The following is a 22777-nucleotide window of genomic DNA, read 5'->3' on the forward strand; positions in this document are numbered from 1 at the left end:
CCTGCCTTTATACTCCAGGTCCAGAGCAGGATTTGCCTCTGCAGTCCTGCAGGGCATTTTAGCTACACCATCTTTGTCTTAGTGCCTACCACCCCCAGGTTTGCTATGGTATTCAACCCATATGTCAGGACTGCAGTTGCATCCTTGAAGGACATAGTACAGTTTTGTACCTACCATAAATGTAGATGTCTGATAGGTATGCAACTGCAGTCAGATTTTCCCTCCCACCTACCCCTCTGTGGTATACCTTTGGGTTTCTACCCCTCATTTTAGCTACCTGGGGTAATCTTTTATGGTGTATTGGTTTTTATGCTGTTGTACTTGTCTGGAATTTTTTCTCTGTTTTTCAAAATTTAGCCTTCCTTAGAGGGCACCTGGCATCTGGGGCAAGAAACACTGAAGAAGATGGCGTCGGCTGATGTTTTTATACCCCAGGCGCTCTGACGTCGGGGAAAGGGCGACATCAGCCGACGCCGGATCCAGACTTTGGAATCCTGCCCACCGAAGGGCTGCCTGAGGCAGGACAAACCCATATGTCAGGACTGCAGTTGCATACCTATCGGACATCTACATTTATGGTAGGTACAAAACTGTACTTTCTCTGCATGGCCCTTTGGCTTATCTACTGCACCCAGGGTCTTCACAAAGTGCCTGGCACCAGTAATTTTGCAGAAAAAAAGGAATTCAAATATATCGATACCTGGACGACTGCCTCATTCAAGCAGAGACAAAGGACATTCTTCTACAGCATCTGGCGTTTGTAAAAAGGTTGCTAATTTCTCTAGGGTACACAGTAAACGAAAAGAAGTCAAAACTAGTGCCCTCGCAACAGATTATATTCCTGGGTGCCAGCTTAAATACAACGGCCCAGATGGCTTACCTCACGCCAGACAAGTTCAACTAACTCAATATTTTCAATTACTGGCAAGAAAGTCCCATCTCCCTGCAAGAAAAATTCTGCAGGCCCTGGGATTCATGGCATCCTGCATACTACTAATACCATATGCCAGACTGCACATGAGGAAATTACAGTGGTACCTGAAAAGTGTTTGGACTCAACACTCTCACAGTTTAGAAGCAGAAATAGCAATGATTCCCTGCCTACAACAGGAGTTTCGATGGTGGGCATGGGCATGTCACCTAAACAATGGTCAGCCTTTTACCCAACCCACAGCCAGGCAAACTCTAACAGATGCTTCGGATTATGCCTGGGGAGCACACATGGCAGGAAATTGCATTCAGGGCAAGTGGACCACAGACCAGATGCATCTTCACATCAATCAAAAAGAGATGTTGGCTGTTCAAAATGCCCTAACAGCTTTCAAGGATCTTCTACATCCAGGACAATTATTACTAAAGACAGAACACCACAGTAATGTGGTACATAAACAAGCAGGGGGGCACTCATTCTTATCCCCTATGCAGGCAAGCCATGACCTCGTGGAACACAGGTCTGACGTATCAAGTTCACCTGCCAGCATAATTCCTGCCAGGAAAGAAAAATACTCTGGCAGACTAAGCAGAAATATCATGGACAATTGAATCCTCAAATCTTCAGCATGGTAACGCAGAAATGGGGATGCCCAGACATAGATCTTTTTGCCTCCCCACTGAATTGCCAACTACAAAAATTCTGCACAAGGACTTATCACAAACAAGCATGGAAAGTGGATGCTCTTCTGTTCAGCTGGAAAAACCTAAAAGTTTATGCCTTCCCATCACTACCTCTCCCTTCAAAGGTACTCCTAAAAGCCAGACAAGAAAAACCACAGATGATCCTGATTGCTCCAGACTGGCCATGCCAGCACTGGTACCCTATCTTAAGGAACTTGGCTCAAGGCCCACCATGGATTTTGCCTCAAATTCCACACCTTCTGACTCAACAAAACAATCAGATCCTGCACGGTCAGCTCAAAACCCTAAACCTGGCTGCATGGCAGATACATTAGTCAATCAGGCAACACCTCTCTCTAAAGCTGTTATGGATGTCATTTTGGAGGCCAGGAGGCCTAGCACCAGGAAAGCTTACTCAGAAAAATGGAAAAGATTCTGCGCCTGGAACCAGGCTCAAAACCTTGACCCTCTTGTTCCAAACATTCCTCAGATTTTACAATACTTAACTGAGATGCTGGACAGAGGCCTATCCTTCTCATCAATTAAGATCCACGCCTCTGCCATTTCAGCACATTACAACATGGATCCTCCTTTATTCTCTCATCCCTTGTTAAAGCAGTACCTCAGAGGGGCTGAAAACATAAGACCGCCCCGGAGAGCACCAACACCAACTTGGGACCTCAACTTCATTTTGGAAAAACTTACACTACCTCCTTTTGAGCCAGCCAATACAGCCAACCTAAAATTTTTATCATGGAAAACAGCTCTGCTCCTGACAGTAACTTCAGCACGAAGAGCCTCAGAGCTACAGGCACTAATGGCAGTGGAACCTTTTATAATTTTTCATCAGGACAGGGTATCTTTAAGGACAAACCCTACCTTTATGCCAAAGGTGGCATCTAGTGTGGCTCTTAACCAAACCATCCATTTGCCAACTTTTTATCCAAACCCCCAGAATAAAGGGGAGAAACTTCTGCATTCTTTGGACATACACAGGCAGCTACGCTTTTACTTGGACGAAACAAAGGCTTTCAGGAAAACTGAGCAACTGTTTGTAACATATGCTGCAGGATCACAGGGCAAGGCTATCTCAAAGCAGACTATATCCAAATGGATAGGACACTGGATTCAGTACTGCTACACACAGCATGGAAAATCAGTCCCAAATAACATTAGGCCAAATTCCACCAGGGCAACAGCCACTTCAACAGCCTTTCTCAGAGGAGTACCTACCAAGGAAATTTTAGAGGCTGCAACTTATGGAGTTCAGTGCACACCTTTAACAAACATTACCACCTGCCTCTTTACTCTAAATCCAGAGCAGGCTTTGCCACTGCAGTTCTGCAGGGCCTCATAGCCAAGCCTAACTCTTTATAGACCAGCCACCCAACCTCAGCTTTGGGATTCTGCCCAAGTGTAATGACTGCAGCAGTGTAACACTATGAACATAGTACAGTTTTGTACCTACCATAAATGTAGATGTTCGAGTGTTCACACTGCTGCAGTCCAGATTACCCTCCCTCCATCCCCTCTGAACTAGCTGAACTTATCTATACCTTTCTATCCTATACAACCTTTGGGGTATATTTGCTGGTAACTGAAGCTATTGTTTCTTTTTTTTTTTACATGTATACTTTTGATTAGCAGTATGTATTGCTTTCCTACTTGGGGGCACCTGACATCTGGGGCAAGAAAAACTGAAGAAAATGGCATCGGGTGCATCTTATATACCCCTGGTGTACTGACGTCAGGGAAGAAGCGACAGCAACCGACGCCGGACCAAGACTTTAGAACTCTGGCCGACTGCGGGACCGCCTGACGGCAGGATAACCCAAGTGTAATGACTGCAGCAGTGTGAACACTAGAACATCTACATTTATGGTAGGTACAAAACTGTACTTTTCCCACCCTCCATTCCCCCTTTTTTCCTAAGGCACAGACTATAGATTTTTATTTATTGTATGACATGTCCAGGATGCTACCATTCCTGGGTTAGCCTTCTTTTGGGAGCTCCTGACAGTTATGGCAAGAAAAACTGATGAAATGGCATCGGTTGCCTCCCTTTATACCTGACGTACTGACATCAGTTTTAAAACAATGAGGGGCCAGGTCTTACCCTCTATGCAGACTGGCCATTCAGATTTGGAACCTAGCAGACTCCCTCATAGTACACCTTTTGGCCATGTATATCCCCTCTCAACAGAATGTGATGGCAGACACACTCAGCAGAACCTCAGCCCCCTCTCATGAATGGATGCTACAGAGGGAGGTTTTCCTAGACCTGATACACAGGTGGGATATTCCACAAGCAGACCTCTGTCTCCCCAGAGAACAGGCAGATGCCCAACTTCTGCACAAGGAACCCACACCCACAAGCGTGGAAGGTGGACACCTTCTCCTTTTCATGGGGGGGGGGGGGGAGTGTTCCTGTACGCCTTCCCCTTTTCACTCTGATCCAGAAAATCCTCCTGAAAATTCAGAGGGACAAAACAAAATTCCTACTGGTGACCCCCTTTTGGCCAGACAGCATTGGTTTCCCCTCCTTTTTTCTCTAGCCAAGGGCAATCACCACAGGTTACCCCACCGGATCGACCTGCTCACACAGAACAAGGGGTCTCTGCTACACCCGCAGGTGAACTATCTAAAACTGACCTTATGGGTAATAGAATCCTGATCCCTTACAGACGCTTATACTCAGAGGACATACTTAATGTTGTGCTGGAGACCAGAAAACCCAGCACTAGGAGAGACTACGTTGCTAAATGGCATAGATTCTCCAATTGGTGTCATAGGAACAAACAGGACCCCCTCACTGCCTCCATCCCTAGGGTCCTGTCCTACTTGTGTGAGTTACTCCAAACAGGACTGACATATTCCTCGATCAAAGTCCACTTGTTTGCCATCTCTGCCTGTCTGCCTATTTCACCTCCCCTGGCATCCAGACTGGAAGTCAACCTCTTTTTAAGAGGAGTCCTCCATATCAAACCCCCACGGAAATTCATCCCTCCTCCGTAGAAACTAAACTTTGTATTAGAAAAGCTAACATTATCTCCTTTTGAACCTGCTCATTCTGCTTCTCTGAAATTTTGTACATTCAAACAGTTCTGCTTGTTGCCCTGACATCGGCCAGGAGGGTTTTGGAGATCCAAGCCCTGATGGCCACATTCCCCAGACTAGTCTTTCACAGGGACAGAGTGGTGCTCAGGACCAACCCCTCCTTCATGCCCAAGGTAGTTAATGAACTCTCGTTGAGTCAAACCATTAACTTATGTGTCTTCTACCCCATTCTCAAAATGCTTCAGAGAGGACCCTTCACTCTCTGGGCGTGCACAGACAACTAAGATATTTCCTAGATAAAACCCAAGAACATCAGGAAATCAGAGCAGTTATTTGTTTTCTTCCATTCCAGAGCACTAGGAAAAGCTGTTTCTAAGCAAACCATTGCCTCATGGATCTCTAAGTCCATCTCCTTCTGCTACTCCCACCATGGGAATACCTTACAGAGCAGTATCAAACCACATTCCATCAGAGCAGCTGCCTCTTCTTCCGTCTTTTTCAAAGGCATTGATTCCCCTTCTATTGTAAAGGCAGCTATTTGGATCTCAGTGCACACCTTCACCAAACACTACAAACTGGACATGGCATCCCATGCTAGAGCCGGTTTTGCCAGAACTATCCTACAGGGTCTCCTGGACCATGGAACCCTTTCCTCCTCCCAAGATCATACTTAAAGCTCTGGTACTCTCCCTACTGTTATGAATACTTCAACATCAGAATAGAAGGACATAGAATAGTTGTGTAAGACCTTACCATAACTATAGATTTCCTTCTCTTCTGTGTTGCCGTATTCAGTCCCACCATCCTATCCCCTGTTTCTTGCTCCTGCTATAGCAGGTATTTTATGAACTTCTGTGGCCATCTTCTTCCCCAAATCTCTACCTGCATAGCCTTATTACTGCCCTGGCAGGCATGCAAGTCTAAGGGTCTCAGTTTGGACCCTCCTGAAAAACGTCAGGGCCACTAGTATATGCAGCAGAAACTATTCTGAGGAGGGTACGTGCAGATGTCACCTTTATACCTAATGCCGGTTTATGGCCCTCGTAGTCGACGTCACACGTACCCTCCAGGACAAAGACTTTGGTATATTGGCTGGATGGTGGCGCTGCAGGCAGCTACTCCCTACTGTTATGAATACTGCAACATAGAAGAGAAGGACATCTGTGGCTATGGTAAGGTCTTAGACAACTATTCTTTCCACCTAGTCAGAGGGAAGCAGCTTCTCTAGAAATAAAAAGGGTGCCAGAAAAAAGTCATCCAGGAAGTCCCACCAGACCGGACAGGATCTGGAACTTATTTAAGATTCTCTTTGGTGCCAAAAAAGAAAGGGGACTTGGGACTAATTGTAGATCTCAGCAAATTAAACCAGTTCATTCAGTATACAAAACTTTGGATGGTCATGGTTCAGTCCATTCTGCCGTTTCTGCAGAAGGATGATTGGATGTGCTCAATAGATCTTCAGGATGTATACTATCACATCAAAATCAACAAGCTGTCCAGGAGATACTTACACTTCTGGCTGGAAGCCAGTCATCATCATTTTAGAGCACTGCCCTTTGATCTCACTGCAGCCCTCAAGGGTGTTCACCAAATGCATGGCAGTTGTAGCAGCTTGCTTGAGACTGCTGGGATTGTTGGTGTTTCCATATCTAGATGACTGACTTCTGACTGCTTCAACCAGGAATTAACCGATTCAAGCAAGGGACTTCTTACACCAGCTCTGCTTCCATCTGGGAATATCAGTCTATTCGTATTCACAAAGTACAAACTGCACAAACCACAGAATGAATGTGTTGGCTCCAATAAAGGCCGTCTCTCCTAATGTTCCCCTTTTCAGAAAAACAAAATAGATCCAGAAGCACCTCCACAAATGGGACTCATGTTGTAATTTCCAAAAAATAAATATATTCACATAACACACCATAAAATAAAAAATGAACTAAGCACTTTCCATCTCCCCTCAGGAGACTTCATCAGAATCAACCTGCACTTAATTGGATGACCAATGAAATACGTTTTTGGATGATTTAAAATGGGGAAAGTTTTTTGGAGGTTGCATGACTAGAAACTTCTAGAAGCTTGGCAAAATAACCATTTTTATATTTCTCAGTGTTTTTCCTAAATAAGTTGCATAAATACAGGAACCGGTAAACGTGTCTGGGACATTCTTAGGCGCCTGTCCACCGCGTATGTTTTCTTCTAACATGATCTTTCCAGAATCCTGTATACTTGGTAAACAACTTTGGTATAAAAGATGGGACTTTCCATTTGGAGGGCAGAAGCCTCACCTGTGGAGTGGATGCACAGCCCATGGATTTTTCCAGATAGTCTCCTGCCTGGCCGTAACGGGGCTTCCCAGTCGAAGTATGAAGCTTTCAACTTTTATTGGCGATGCATTAATTTTGCTCTTTTTTGTCTCTGTGTGTGTGTGCACATATATATATATATATATATATATATATATATATATATGTGTATATATGTACATATACATACATACACACACACATATATGTATATATATATATATATAATGTACATATACATACACACACACATATATGTACATATATGTATATGGTTTCACTTCAGTATTTCAAAATACTGAAGCAACAAAAAAAAAAAAAAAAAAACAAATAAAACTACTGTTTTTGCAGGGGGCAAGCCCCCCTGCACCCCCTCACTTAAATATACTGTCCCCGTGATTGTACGATAGTGGGGCCACGGCAGATCTCCTATTCTGCACTTCCGCATATGGTGCAGAACAGGAGATTTCCCTTTCCTCCACTGTATCGTGATCTTGGAGTTGGTATATTTAAGTAGGGGTGTATGTGGGGTGCAGGGGGGTTTGCCCCCCTGCATAAATGTCTGCGTTGTTTATTTTTATGTATTTATTTATTTTTTTATGGATCACTTCAGTATTTCGGAATGCTGAAATTTTGGCGTTATGGTCTCGGCCACTAGAAGTTTGGTGTTTCAGTATTTCGAGATACTGAAGTGAAACCACATGTGTGTGTGTGTGTATATATATATATATATGTGTGTGTATGTATATATATATATATATATATATATATATGTATATATATATATATATATATGTATATATACTTACACACACACACACACACATATATTATATATATATGTTATTTCATCTGAGCTATGTTATGCTGTTTTACATGGATTGTCTAATTTTATTGTAGTAAAGCAATTATTGTCCGACTTCTTTGTCTTGATCATCTTTAATCCTGCTAAAATTGAACTTACTAGGCAGTACATTATTTTGGCGTTGTCAGCAGGGTACAAAATGTTCAAGAAAAAGAATAAAAATATTGCTGGTGCAAATATTGAAATTCCTGGATGGGATGTTGCTCCCTATGGGTTGCTGGCCACTGAGTGGTCTTGTTGTACATGGTTAAGTGAAAACTGGGATATGTGTTTAGAGGATGCAGAGCCGCAGTCTGTATTAGTATGTTTGCAAAAGGTCCTAGTAGGAAAAAGGAAAAGAACTTAGTGCAGTTGATAGATGGGGCTGGATTTTACTAGCCGCATACTGAAAACTGCGTCAGGAAAAATCATTTAAGATAAATCAAATAATGCAGTTAGAAAAACAAGTATGTGAGCTCCAGAATCAAATTGTGATGTTACAGTGTCAGAACCGATTATTAACTGATAAGGCAGCTGTATATCAGAATGTGGCTGAAAAGGCTGCTGTGAGAGTGGCACAGTAGAAACACTTGAAAACAAGGAGTAAAATTAACAAAAGAAGAGTGCACATGAGTATTGCAAAAACAGGAATAGATTAGGATCCTGATCATTGGGACAGAGTTATTTGGAATTCTCCTGACCCATCAGATGAGGTTGAACAGTGGGAAAGATCAGAATCAGACAGTGAAAAATTCAAAAATTATAGACTGCAGCCTATATCAAGATAAAAGGAACAAACACCACCAAGAAATGGTCAAAAAGAACTAACTGAAACGACAGGAGATTTTACACAACAAGAAATAAATTATGTAAATGAAAGATTTAAGCAGAAACCAGGGGAAACATTAATAGAGTGGATGGTGAGGTTATATGATACAGGGGCCTCTGGTTTTCAATTGGATTATGGAGATGCCTCTAAATTTAGTACTTTTAAACATAGAACTGGTGGCTCAGGAAAAGTTTAGGAATCATAATGACTGTACAATGATAAATTTATTGGCATTGGCTGCATCCGGATGTAGTGACGAATACTGTACTGATGCAGACTGGTTGCCAAATGATAAACCTTGGTATGCTCGTAGAGATGCAGTTCAGCATCTAAACATGTCATAATGACATTGTTGATTAATCAAATGGGTAACCCTCTCTGAGAAGTAGTTTAGGCTCTTAGACAGCTAGGACAAATAGGAGATTGGGGACCCAGAAATAGTGCTGGGGATCAAAGAAAAGGTAGACGGGAAGATCAAAGGGTATCCTCAAATCGGATTGAGATGGAGTAAGTAGGGATAAAATTAATGGGATAAATACCCAAATCATGAGGGATCTCTAAAAAGAGAAGTTTGAATAAGAAAAGTAATAGTAATCAGAAGGTGAAGGTGTCTGGGAAAGAGAAGGGAGAATCAGTTGGGAGAGTGAAGTGATTCAGTTGAGCCAACAGCCCTACCATTGCAATTTCAATTGTATCTGGATTTGTCATGGGCAACTGATATTAAATTTGATTTGCGACCTTATGTAGATTTAATCATTTATTGGCGAAATAAAAATGAACAATTGGTCTGAGCCCTGGTAGATACCGGAGAGGAGGCCTCATTGATTTATGGAAATCCAGAATTACTTAAAGGATAGCAGGTTACTATCACAGGATTAGGGGAAAGGCAAGCACCAGCAGTACAAACAACACTAGAATTAAAGTTTATCGAATAGTTACCTAAAAAAAAAATCCTGTATTAGTAGTACCTATTTCTGAATACATAATTGGAATTGATATTTTCAAGGGCTTCACTTCAAATCTTACTGATGGACAGTATCAGTTTGGAATTAAGCCACATATGTCAAAAAATCCATGATTGTTGGCATGTCTAAATGTTGCTGGTGGAATTACCCCCAGCTACTAAAGTTGTAAGTATGAAACAGCATTGAATACCTTGGGGTCATAAAAAATTGAGAATACAATACAAGATTTATTAAATGCAGGTGTTTTAAAAACAACTACCACTACATGGAACAATCCGGTATAGCCAGTAAAGAAAAGCGAATGACAGTAGATTATTGGTAGTTAAGTATGTATACCCCCCCCCCCCGCTAACTGCTGCTGTTCCGGATGCTGTTACCTTAGCAGAAAATGTACAAAAACATAAAGGAACTTGGTATGCTGTAATAGACTTGGCAAATGCTTTTTTCACTATATCAGTATCCGAAAAGAACTATGATCAGTTTGCATTTACATGGCAAGGAAGGCAGTGTACTTTTACACAGTCACCTCATGGCTATTTACATAGCCCAACCATATTCTGTAGAGTAGTGGCTGAACATCTCGATGAAATAAAAGTTCCAAAGAACATACATGTTTCTTATTACATAGATGACATTTTGATTCAGGGGTCAGAGAAAAAGACAGTACAGAAACGATTGCAAGGAGTAATTAAACATAAAATCAAAGGGGTGGAAAATCAATCCTGCTAAAATCCAAAAACTGGCACAAACTGCTAAATTCCTGGGTATTCAGTGGCACCATGGGCACAGAGAGATCTTGCCCAAAGCTAAGCAGAAGATTCTAGAATGCCCAACTCCTTAGAATAAGAGGGAGACGCAACAATTCATTGGATTATTTGAATTGTGGAGACAACATATCCCTCATGTGAGTCAGATACTTTCTCCTTTGTACAAAGTAACAAGGAAAAAGTATACATTTAGTTGGAAAGGTGAACAACAGCTGGCATTTAAAAGGGCTAAGCAAGGTATACAAAAGACTCTTGATTTATGGCCCATGCAAAAGGGGGAAGTAGAGTTGCATGTGCAGTGCATGATCAATATGCCAATTAGAGTTTATGGCAAAAGCAATGTTTAAAGCAGGTACCTCTGGGATTTTGGACTAGAAAATTAACTGAAGCTGGGAGTAGGTATACTTCCTTTAAAAAAACAACTTCTGGCTTGTTACTGGGCTCTTGTAGATATTGAACAAATGACTGTAGGACATACTATAGCTTTGAGACCCGAAATTCCTGTTATGCAGTGGATAATGGGTTCACTTAAAAGGCACAGAATAAGACATGCACAGTAAGCTAGTGTAATTAAATGAAAATGGTACATCCAGGATTGGGCTAAGATAGGTGTAGAGGGGTGGCTGTTACATAAAAAAAATAGCTCAGACACCTGTGACTGATGAATCACAATCACAGTTGTCACCTGAAACCGCTTCAGTGCTTGAATCTCCAGTCAAATGGGGATAACCTTTTGCTCAATTATCATTGCAGCAAAGACAACATGCCTGGTTTACTGATGACTCAGCAAAATATGTAGAAAAGAAAAGGTGTTAAAAAAACTGTGTCTTGCAATCTTACCACTAAAAAGTTGTTAACCACCACAGGTGATGGTAAGAGTAATCAATATGCTGAATTGTATGCAGTGTTTCAAGCTTTAAGACAGGAAACACCAGAGGCATGTCATATTTACACTGATTCTTGGTTTGTAGGAAATGGCTTAGCTACATGGTTGCCTACATGGCAAACGAGTAACTGCAATAAATACATTCAAAAGAGGTGTAGGGAAAGGAATTATGGCAGTAAATATGGAAAATGCTATTTCAAAGCATTGTTACTGTGTATCATGTAGATCCTCATTGTTTAACTGATTCCCTAGAATGAGAAAAAACGTTTAATTCTATTATAGATGAGCAAACAAAAATTGCCGAGACAGAGGTTGATCAGGATGGTGACAAGAGTGCATCAGAGAAGTTGGGCATGGCAAAATGGGCCCATCAGAAGTGTGGACATTTAGGAAACAAGGCCACTTAACAGGTTGGCACAGACAAGGGGTATTTTGATTTCTGTCATCTTACAATGTCCTGTATGTCAGCACACACAACATAGACCAGTACCACACATTATGCAGGGACATCTAGGCAGAGGTAAGTTACTTGGACAGATTTGGCAGCTTAATTACATAAAACTGTTACCCTTTAGTAAAGGATGTCAATATGTATGTACAGCAGTAGATGCATAATCAGGGTGTTTACTAGCTTATCCATATAAAAGAGATACACAGGTAAACACTTTAAAAACAATTGATTTAATCATTTTGTACTATGGCATTCCTGTCCAGAAACAAATTGACAATGGCTCACATATTAAGGAAAAATGGTACAAGATTATAGTAAACAGCACAACATTGAATGGGTGTTTCACATCCCTTATTACCAGCAAGCTGCAGGTTTGATTGAACAAGTGCATAGATTGTTAAAAGAGCAATTGAGGAAGTTGGAAAATGGTTTTCTACAAAATTGGAGAAATAATTTGAACACAGCTCTACAAATTTTAAACTGACCAATTGCAAAAAGTGAGACTCCTATAAATCCACAGAAATGGAAATGCAGGCCAAAGGACTCCACAAAGAAGAAACTATAAATCCACTTTATACAGCAGTAAAAGGTTAGTGCTTTCGTCCCTGAAACAAACTAGGAACTTCATCAGACAAATAAAAAATGTTACAACAGCTTTTTAAATCTTGTAACCTAAAGTGCATGTGTAGTGACATTACAAACCACACCTCTAAACTCAACTAAACCACACTCCTGGTTCATGACATATATACAGCCTTGCTTAAGAGAAAATACCTGAATGAATGACTTGAGTATAAAATGTAATGTATAAGATAACATATCAAACATTTTAAATTTGTAAACAAATATAAATACTCAATAGACACTGTTAAAATGCATATCTAATGGACATAAATAAGTAAAAAAGCATATCATTTTCTGTTAAAACCTAGTGCAAAATACTTGTAAAATACTTATAAAATTATTTACATAAAAGTAACCTGTATATATGTAAATGTATATAAAAATCAGGTGTCATCTATTCAAGACTTTTAATTTTAAAACACTTGAAATAGAAACAGCCTCATTCAACCCAGGCCAAACCTTGGCATTTAAGCGCAACTGTCATATCAATTCTTGTCTTTCCAGGAACAGTGGCCATGCACCCCCCTGTTGATGTCCTTCAAGGATGCATCTGCAGTCCTTACAAATGGGTTGTCCTGTCGTCAGGCAGCCCTTCGGTCGGCCGGATTCCAAAGTCTGGGTCTGGCCTCGGCTGGTGTCGCTCTTCACCCGACGTCATAGCTGCAGTTATTCGGGTATAAAGGCATCAGCCGACGCCATTTTCCTCAGTCTTTCTTGCCGCGTGGCGCCCGAAGCAGAAGCTGTTCGCAAGTGCCGGTCGGTCAGAACCAGAGATTACTACTACCGAAGACTTCTAAAAAGCTAAGTACCCCGTTGGGGACTCTTTCTTGCCTCAGCCGATGTCAGAAAAAGTGAATAACTGTTTAACTTGTGGGAAACAAATACCTCATAAAGATTTCCACTCTTACTGCTTACCCTGTTTAGGCCCAGACCACGACGTAGCAGCTTGTCTAGCCTGTGCTTCTTTTAACCGGCGGACGCTTAGACGTCGGTCTGAATTTGCTGAGGAGTTTTTCGGCTCTAATTTTGCTTATATTATGCCGTCGGATCCTCCGACTGCGCAAATGTCTAAAAAGCGCAAGGAAAAGGACCGACACTCGCGGTCCGCGGTTTCGGCCGAAACCGCGGTTAAGCCAACCGCGAGTGTCTCTGTTTCGGCTGAAACTGAGCAAGCGGTTCTTCCTTCAGCCGAAAACTTACCTTCTACCGAGGCCTCTTCCAACCTGGTGGAATCGGCTTCTGAAATCCAACCTGCTGTTGCTGATGTCCTTCAAGGATGCATCTGCAGTCCTAACAAATGGGTTGTCCTGTCGTCAGGCAGCCCTTCGGTCGGCCGGATTCCAAAGTCTGGGTCTGGCTTCGGCTGGTGTCGCACTTCACCCGACGTCATAGCTGCAGTTATTCGGGTATAAAGGCATCAGCCGACGCCATTTTCCTCAGTCTTTCTTGCCGTGGCGCCCGAAGCAGAAGCTGTTCGCAAGTGCCGGTCGGTCAGATCCAGAGATTACTACTACCGAATACTACTTCGAAGACTTCTAAAAAGCTAAGTACCCCGTTGGGGACTCTTTCTTGCCTCAGCCGATGTCAGAAAAAGTGAATAACTGTTTAACTTGTGGGAAACAAATACCTCATAAAGATTTCCACTCTTATTGCTTACCTTGTTTAGGCCCAGACCACGACGTAGCAGCTTGTCTAGCCTGTGCTTCTTTCAACCGACGGACGCTTAGACGTCGGTCAGAGTTTGCTGAACAGTTTTTCGGTTCTGATTTCGCGTATATTATGCCGTCGGATCCTCAGACTACACAAATTGCCAAAAAACGCAAAGAAAAGGACCGACACTCGCGGTCCGCGGTTTTGGCCGAAACCGCGGTTAAGCAAACCGCGAGTGTCTCGGTTTCGGCCAAAACCGAGCAAACGGTCCTTGTTTCAGCCGAATCCATGCCTTCTACCGAGGCCTCTTCAAACCTGGTAGAATCGGCTTCTGAAATACAACCTGCTGCTGTGGTTTCACAGGAATTGTCGGACACTATCCCCTTGGATGCATCCACCCCTGCACGTGGAGCTGCTAGGCCTCCTGCAGCCATGTCCATTAAGGCTTTTGCCAGGGCTAAAGCAGCCAAAACTACTAAGTCTGTGCCTGTTAAGCCCCCCTCTCACAGGCCCAGTTCCAGTTCCCAAATGCTTTCTTTGGCAGAGGATTTCATCTCTTTAATAAGGGGATCCCAACCTCATCCAGACAGGGCCTCTCAGCCACCTCCAGAGAAGAGACCTAGAGCAGAGCCCCCTGAGCCAGTGTCCACGGATGATTCCTCAGATGATTCGGACAATACAGACCCTCCAGAGGCTCCTTATTCTCCCTACGAAGACTCTGATGCTGAAGAGTCGATCCCTTCTGCCTCTCCACCTGAGGAATTTTCCTTTGTGGAAACCTTACATGCCATGAGGGAACAATTTCAGTGGCAGGGCCAAGACTTTTCAGATTCCAGGAAAAGGCTTAGGACCTTTTTGCATTTACCACAACATAGGCCTTTAGCTATACCTCCAGTTCTTTCTGTTGTAGATGATGCATTTAATGATGCTTGTACTGCTCCTGATTCTTTACCTCCAGCCCCTGCTAAGCCCGATAGGTTCTACAGGGTCCCGGACACACATCACCATTTATACAAGGCTCCTTTTGCAGATCCCGAGACTCTCTCCCAGGGGCCTAAGGCACTAGCATCTACCTCTGTTAAAAATCCCCTTCCCTCTGAAAGGGAATCCAGGTCCTTAGAGAGATGGGGTAAAAAAGTATACACCTCTGCTACTCTGTCAGCTAGGGCCTTGAACTGTCAGTTTCATATGATTCAATATCAGGAGTTTATGCTTGATCAGTTAACTAAAAAACTGTCCTCTGATGATTCTTTAGATAAGAAATATGTTCTAGAAATGGTGCATAACATTCAGCAAGTTAGTAACCATTCTTTAAAATGCGGCTATGATGCACTGGAGGCTTCCTTTAGATCAGCCATGACTGGCACAGTTATCAGAAGGCATGCATGGTTGAAAGAACAGGCCTTGCCGGACCATGTCAAATCAAAATTATTAGATGCTCCCATGGACAAGGTCAATTTATTTGGTTCTCCTGCTCAGCAGGTATTGAAGAAAATGGAAGAAAAGGCAAAATCTGTACAAACAGTGAAAGATTTCTTACAGGTGCAACCTCCAAGGTTTAGCAGGAACTGGCCCTCTAAAAATTGGTCCTTTCCAGACTCCTCTAAAACACAGAGGCAGGAATAGGCGTTCAAGAGGCAGAAATCAATCCAGAGGTGCCTACAGGGGACGCCAGTGGCAGGGAACAACCAGCGAGGCACAGACACAGCCACTACCACTGCAACAGGACAATCACAGTGACTTGGCCCTGGCACCGCCTACCAGGGAACAGCTAGCAGCACCCTTAGGCGGAAAGCTAGCCTTATTTTCAAAGAACTGGCATTACATCACAAGGGACAAGTGGATTTTGCAAACTATAGACCAAGGTTACAGGTTTCATTTCCATACTCTACCAGGAAAAAGAGGAATGCCAAACCTACCACCAAATCAAAAGATAGAAGCTCTAAAACAAATAGCTCAACTAGAAAGAATGAGAGCTGTGGAAAAGGTACCATCTATGGAACAAGGAAAAGGATTTTACTCCAGACTCTTCCTGGTACCAAGAAAAGAGAAAAAATGGAGGCCTATTCTCGACCTGTCCGCTTTAAACACATTCCTCATTGTTCCAAAATTCAAAATGCTGACCCTACAGCAGCTTCTTCCCATGCTGGGCAAGGAGTCTTGGCTGGTAACTCTAGATCTCAAGGAGGCATACCTGCACGTCCCCATATGACCAAATTGCAGAAGATACCTCAGATTTCTTGCAGGATTAGAGCATTATCAATTCTCAGCATTGCCCTTTGGCTTATCTACTGCGCCCAGAGTGTTCACGAAATGCCTGGCATCAGTAATCGCTCATTGCAGACTTCAGGGAATACAAATTTATCCCTACCTGGACGACTGCCTCATACAAGCGGACAACAAAAACAAGCTAACAGAAGACTTACAAAGAGTCATTTACTTGCTGCAAGCCCTGGGATATACAGTCTATATAAAAAAGTCAAGGCTGATACCATCCCAAAGAATAACCTTTTTAGGTGCAGAGCTGGACACATCACAGCAGATGGCATTCCTAACTGTGGAAAAACAAGAACAACTTCCTCTCTACTTCTTGGCATTAACAAAGCAGAACCATCTAACAGCAAGAAAAGTACTGCAAGCCCTGGGCTTCATGGCATCCTGCATAATTCTAGTCCCTCATGCCAGACTGCATATGAGAAAACTACAGTGGTACCTGAAGAATTTATGGTCTCAACACAGGCACAGCCTAGAAACCAAAATCCCACTAATTCCATGCCTGAAGCAAGAGTTCCTATGGTGGGCTCAGGCCTGTCAATCAAACGCAGGTTTTCCCTTCTACAACATTCAACCAAGCCAAACCATCACAATGGACGCCTCAGACCTCGGTTGGGGGGCCCACATGCTGGACAAGTGCATACAAGGCCTATGGACTCAAGACCAGCTGCACCTGCACATAAATCTAAAGGAAATGCTAGCAGTAAAATTGGCAATCCAGACATTCAGACCATTCCTCCAAGAAGGACAGTTGATGATAAGGACAGACAACACCACAGTTATGTGGTACATCAACAAACAGGGAGGCACACATTCATACCCTCTATGCTGGATGGCACTGGACGTATGGAATGTGGCTCTGAGCTACAATATTCAGCTACAGGCAATTTTTGTACCGGGAAAAGAGAACATTCTAGCAGACATATTAAGCAGAACTACCACGGATGCCCACGAATGAATGCTACACCCGGACATCTTCAAAGCCATCACAAGAAAATGGGGACTACCACAAATAGACTTATTTGCATCCCCACTCAATCACCAGCTCAAGAAATTCTGCACAAGAGCATTACCACCCACTTGCTTGGAAGGTGGACTCCCTATCTTTCAGTTGGAACAACCTGACAGCATATGCATTCCCACCACTTCCTTTGATGCACAAGGTGCTATTGAAGATCAAAGAGGAACGTCCAAGGATCATCCTGATAGCTCCAGACTGGCCAAGACAACATTGGTACCCATTACTGAGGAGCATGTCTCGGGGACAAATGTGGACACTACCCCTGATCCCATTGCTGTTAACACAGAACAGCTACAACATACTGCATCCAAACCTGAAAACTCTGCAGCTGACTGCCTGGAACATTACATAAGAGCAAGTAACCCAAATTTATCCCAAAGGGTTAAAGACATTATCCTTGAGGCTCACAGACCTTCTACAAGAAAGAATTATGCAGCAAAATGGAAAATATATCTCATTTGGAGTACTGAAAAGGGAAAAGATGTGTCACTGGTAAACATAGCCAACATCCTGGAGTACTTGGCAGAGCTCTTCCATGCAGGCCTGTCCTATTCCTCCATCAAGATACACGCATCAGCTATTTCAGCAGAATACAGCTTGGATCCCCCTGTCTTCTCACACCCTCTGCTCAGGCAGTTTCTGAGAGGAACTAAAAATGTAAAGCCTCCTAGGAAACCACCATTGCCAGCATGGGACTTGAACTTTGTGCTAGAAAAATTGACACTTCCTCCTTTCGAACCAGCAGCAACAGCAGAATTACAATACTTATCCTGGAAAACTGCTTTCCTGCTAGCAATCACCTCAGCAAGAAGGGTTTCTGAACTACAGGCATTAATGGCAGTGCAACCCTTCCTGATCTTCCATCAAGACAGAGTGTCCATGAGAACAAATCCTACATTTATGCCTAAGGTGGTATCCAGAGTCTCTTTAAACCAGGCTATCCACCTACCTACATTCTTCCCCAACCCACAGAACAGGGGAGAAAGACTGTTGCATACCTTGGATGTGCATAGACAATTACGCTACTACCTGGACAGGGCCAAGTGCAATAGGAAAACTGACCAGCTTCTGGTAGCATATGCAACAGGAAGGGAAGGAAAAGCAATTTCAAAACAGACAATCTCCAAGTGGATAGGAAATTGCATTAGATTTTGTTACTCCTTCCATGGAAAGAAAACTCCAGAGAACATCAGGCCTCACTCCACAAGGGCTACAGCCACTACTACAGCTTTCTTACGAGGGGTGGCTACCAAGGACATTATAGAGGCTGCTACTTGGACCTCCGTGCATACATTTGCCAAGCATTATAATTTACCTTTATACTCTAGATCCCGAGCAGGCTTTGCCACTGCTGTTTTGCAAGGGATCCTAGCTACACCATAATCTCTCTTCTTTCCTCCTCCCCTAGTTTGGCTATGGTATTCTACCCATTTGTTAGGACTGCAGATGCATCCTTGAAGGACATAGTACAGTTTTGTACCTACCATAAATGTAGATGTCCGATAGGAATGCATCTGCAGTCAGGATTACCCACCCGCCTTCCCCTCTGTGGTACTCCTAGGTATTTGCCATCTTTCAGCTAGCTTGGGGGATCTATTATGGTGTATTTGTTTGTATATATGTACATACATGCTTATTTTATGTGTTTGCTGCTCTCTACTATTTGGAAACATTGGCATTTATCCAAATTTAGCCATCCAAGAGGGCACCTGGCATCTGGGGCAAGAAACACTGAGGAAAATGGCGTCGGCTGATGCCTTTATACCCGAATAACTGCAGCTATGACGTCGGGTGAAGTGCGACACCAGCCGAAGCCAGACCCAGACTTTGGAATCCGGCCGACCGAAGGGCTGCCTGACGACAGGACAACCCATTTGTTAGGACTGCAGATGCATTCCTATCGGACATCTACATTTATGGTAGGTACAAAACTGTACTTTTCTCAGGATTTATCTGACACTATTCCCTTGGATATTTCAACCCCTGCACGTGGAGCTGCTAGGCCACCTGCAGCCATGTCCATTAAGGCCTTTGCCAGGGCTAAAGCAGCTAAAGCTACAAAAACTGTGCCTGCTAAGACCCCCTCTCACAGGCCTAGCTCTAGTTCACAAATGCTTAGTTTAGCAGAGGATCTCATTTCTTTAATCCGGGGATCCCAACCCCAACCAGACAGGGCCTCTCACCCACCTCCAGAGAAGAGACCTAGAGCAGAGCCCCCTCAGCCACTATCTACAGATGATTCCTCTGATGATTCAGATGATACAGACCCTCCAGAGGCTCCTTTCTCCCCTTATGAAGACTCTGATGCTGAAGAGTCCATCCCTTCTGCCTCCCCGCCTGAGGAATTTTCCTTTGGGGAAACCTTGCATGCTATGAGGGAACAATTTCAGTGGCAGGGCCAGGATTTTTCAGACTCCAGAAAAAGGCTTAGAACCTTTCTGCATTTACCACAACATAGGCCTTTAGCCATACCTCCAGTTCATTCTGTTGTAGATGATGCATTTAATGATGCTTGTACTGCTCCTGATTCTCTACCTCCGGCCCCTGCTAAGCCTGATAGATTCTACAGGGTCCCGGACACGCATTACCATTTATATAAGGCTCCTTCTGCAGATCCCGAGACTATCTCCCAAGGACCTAAGGCTGTAGCAGCTACCTCTGCTAAAACCCCCTCCCCTCTGATAGGGAATCCAGATCCTTAGAGAGATGGGGTAAAAAAGTTTACACTTCTGCTACTCTTTCAGCTAGGGCCTTGAACTGCCAATTTCACATGATCCAGTATCAAGAATTTATGCTAGATCAGTTAACCAAAAAACTGTCCTCTGATGAACCATTAGACAAAAAATCTGTTCAGGAAATGGTACATAACATTCAGCAAGTCAGTAACCATTCTTTAAAATGCGGCTATGATGCACTGGAGGCTTCCTTTAGATCAGCCATGACTGGCACAGTTATCAGAAGGCATGCATGGTTAAAAGAGCAGGCCTTACCAGACCATGTCAAGTCCAAACTATTAGATGCTCCCATGGATAAGATCAATTTGTTTGGCTCTCCTGCACAACAGGTGCTGAAGAAGATGGAAGAGAAGGCAAAATCTGTCCAAACAGTAAAAGATTTCTTACAAGTCCAACCACCAAGGTTTAGCAGGAATTGGCCCTCCAAGAATTGGTCCTTTCCAGACTCCTCCAGAGCTCAGAGAGGCAGGAATAGGCGTTCAAGAGGCAGAAGCCAATCCAGGGGTGCCTACAGGGGACGCCAGTGGCAGGGTAACAACCAGCGAAGTAAAGCCACAGACACAGCCACCACCACAACTACAGGACAATCACAGTGACTTGGCTCTGGCACCGCCTACCAGGGAACAACGAGAAGCACCCTTAGGCGGGAAGCTAGCATTATTTTCAATAAACTGGCATTACATCACAAGAGACAAGTGGATTTTACAGACAATAGACCAAGGCTACAGGTTTCACTTCCATACTCTACCAGGGAAGAGAGGAATGCCAAACCTACCTCCAAATCAAAAGACAGAAGCTCTAAAACAAGTATCTCAATTATTAAGAATGAGAGCTGTGGAAAAGGTACCATCTATCGAGCAAGGAAAGGGATTTTACTCCAGACTCTTCCTGGTACCAAGAAAAGAGAGCAAATGGAGACCTATTCTCGACCTGTCCACTTTAAACACATTCCTCATTGTTCCAAAATTCAAAATGCTGACTCTACAGCAGCTTCTTCCCATGCTGGGCAAGGAGTCTTGGCTGGTTACTCTAGATCTCAAGGAGGCATACCTGAACGTCCCCATACGACCAAATTGCAGAAGATACCTCAGATTTCTTGCAGGATCAGAGCATTATCAATTCTCAGCATTGCCCTTTGGCTTATCTACTGCGCCCAGAGTGTTCACGAAATGCCTGGCTTCAGTAATTGCTCATTGCAGGCTTCAGGGAATTCAAATCTACCCCACCTGGACGACTGCCTGATACAAGCGGACAACAAAAACAAGCTAGCAGAAGACTTACAAAGGGTCATTTACCTGCTACAAGCCCTGGGATATACAGTCAATATAAAAAAGTCAAGACTGATACCATCCCAAAGAATAACCTTTTTGGGTGCAGAACTGGACACATCAAAACAAATGGCATTCCTAACAGTAGAAAAACAGGAGCAACTACCTCTCTACTTCATGGCATTAACAAAGCAGAACCATCTAACAGCAAGAAAAGTACTACAAGCCTTGGGCTTCATGGCATCCTGCATAATATTGGTCCCTCATGCCAGACTGCATATGAGAAAGCTACAGTGGTACCTAAGGAATTTATGGTCTCAGCACAAGCACAGCCTAGAAACCCAAATTCCAATAATTCCATGCCTGAAGCAAGAATTCCTATGGTGGGCTCAGGCCTGTCAATCAAACACAGGATTGCCATTCCACAGCACTCAACCAAGCCAAACCATCATGACGGACGCCTCAGACCTCGGTTGGGGGGCCCACATGCTGGACAAGTTAATACAAGGCTTATGGACTCAAGACCAGCTGCACCTACACATAAATCTAAAGGAAATGCTGACAGTGAAACTGGCAATTCAAACATTCAGACCATTTCTCCGACAAGGTCAATTGATGATAAGGACGGACAACACCACAGTTATGTGGTACATCAACAAACAGGGGGGCACACATTCGTACCCTCTATGCTGGATGGCACTGGACCTCTGGAATGTGGCCCTGAGCTACAACATTCAGTTACAAGCAATTTTTGTACCAGGAAAAGAAAACATTCTAGCAGACATATTAAGCAGGACTACCACGGATGCCCACGAATGGATGCTGCATCCGGACATCTTCAAAACCATTACAAGGAAATGGGGACTCCCAGAAATAGACTTATTTGCATCCCCACGCAATCACCAGCTAAAGAAATTCTGCACAAGGACGTACCACCCACTTGCTTGGAAGGTGGACTCCCTATCTTTCAGTTGGAAAAATCTGACAGCATATGCATTCCCACCACTTCCTTTGATGCACAAGGTGCTATTGAAGATCAAAGAGGACCGTCCAAGGATCATCCTGATAGCTCCAGACTGGCCAAGGCAACATTGGTACCCATTACTGAGGAGCATGTCTCGGGAACAAATATGGCCACTACCCCTGCTCCCCTTGCTATTAACACAGAACAACTACAACATCCTGCACCCAAACCTGAAAACTCTGCAGCTGACTGCCTGGTACATTGCATAAGATCAATTAACCCAAATTTATCCCAAAGGGTTAAAGACATTATCCTTGAGGCTCGCAGACCCTCAACAAGAAAAAATTATTCAGCAAAATGGAAAAGATATCTCATTTGGAGTACTGCAAAAGGAGAAGATGTGTCACTGGTAAACATAGCCAACATCCTGGAATACTTGGCAGAGCTCTTCCACACAGGCCTGTCCTATTCTTCCATCAAGATTCATGCATCAGCTATTTCAGCAGAATACGGCCTGGATCC

At 43.5% G+C, this 22777-nt stretch overlaps 1 protein-coding gene across 1 annotated transcript in view; it reads left to right on the forward strand.

The window, feature by feature from the left end:
* MRPS18B (mitochondrial ribosomal protein S18B) overlaps positions 1-22777 on the forward strand; it is a 1103590-nt gene that overhangs the window by 306706 nt on the left and 774107 nt on the right. The gene's annotated exons all lie outside the window — the stretch shown is intronic.

The sequence above is a fragment of the Protopterus annectens genome, chromosome 9.part0, assembly GCF_019279795.1.
Source record: "Protopterus annectens isolate FY-2018-M chromosome 9.part0, PAN1.0, whole genome shotgun sequence".
Classification (NCBI taxonomy): domain Eukaryota; kingdom Metazoa; phylum Chordata; order Ceratodontiformes; family Protopteridae; genus Protopterus; species Protopterus annectens.